Raw genomic sequence first — 1,208 nt, forward strand, 5'->3', positions numbered from 1 at the left:
GAGCTGGAAGAGCCCTATTGTTTTGACTTCCCAGCCTGGAGAAGGCCCCGAGATGGTTGGCAGATAGGCTTCCTGTCTCACCACCTTGGGCTGGTGATTAGGGGAGAGAGAGGACTCATCTTGCCAACGTGAGTCAAAGCCATCTCTGGTGTCCAGTCTCATCCACTCATTAAGACTTCCTCTCAATGGAGAAAGATCAATGCCTGCGGAGAATGAATCACCCCCGTTCCCCCAAGCACGGACCCAGGGGCTGTTTCTCTTGGAGATGTGTCTCCATGGAGTGTCAAGGACGTGACGGGTAAACTCACCCAACTTTTAGCTGTCGCTTCCTGAATGAGGTGGATCTCGCCGGGCTGAAATGTGCTACTGCTCCTTTTTTTTGTTCCCTCTAGAGACTACCAGAAGGTGAATGAATCAAAAAGGTATCTGACACCCTGCTTGGCAGAAGCTCCAATATAGCTAGGGCCAAAGGTTTAACTGTGTCAAAGGGACTTCACGTTAAGATCGGCAGCATTATTCAAGTGAAAATACCACTGACTGCCCAGAATACGACTCTGGTGAACAAACTGGAACATGCGGCAGCTCCCGGAAGCAGCCTGCTCTGTTTTGGTGGTGTTTCATCGTGGTAAGAGAAGATCAGTGTGAAATGCTCCATGGGAATGGGTTTTTTTTTTGGAGGGGGGGCATTTTGAGTCCTTGCATATTAATCCAGATCCACAGCTCAGTGAATCTGCTGGTGTTTCAGGTACAGAAGTGACCCATCCATCACAATGCAAAACACGGTGTTTTTTCCGTGGTTAATTTTTTTGGGGGGGGTTACTTTTCCGCACCCAAAGATTGTGAAATTACCCCCACAAAGTGCAAGTCTGCAAAACACGCCATCGTACACAAAAACCCCATGAGACACAAAACCCCAAACGACACGCTGCAAACAAATCACAAAGGCTTTCTTCAAAAATGTTTGCTAAACTATAATTAGCGTAAGTTAGGGGAACACTTCAAACTGTAATATATTCTAAGCCAACTTGCAAACAGAGCACTTTTAGATTCCTTTTTATTTCCTCAGTAGTTAGTATTTGCTGGGTTGTTTTGCATTTTGAGGAGCATTTATTGCTGCCAGGCAAACCAAACCCTTAAGCGCTTTAAATTAACGTCCTGATCCTATCAAGGCCAGCTTCCCAAATATATATAAGGGTAGCGTCACCATG

This window comes from Apaloderma vittatum, unplaced genomic scaffold (assembly GCF_000703405.1).
Source record: "Apaloderma vittatum isolate BGI_N311 unplaced genomic scaffold, ASM70340v1 scaffold23170, whole genome shotgun sequence".
NCBI lineage: Eukaryota > Metazoa > Chordata > Aves > Trogoniformes > Trogonidae > Apaloderma > Apaloderma vittatum.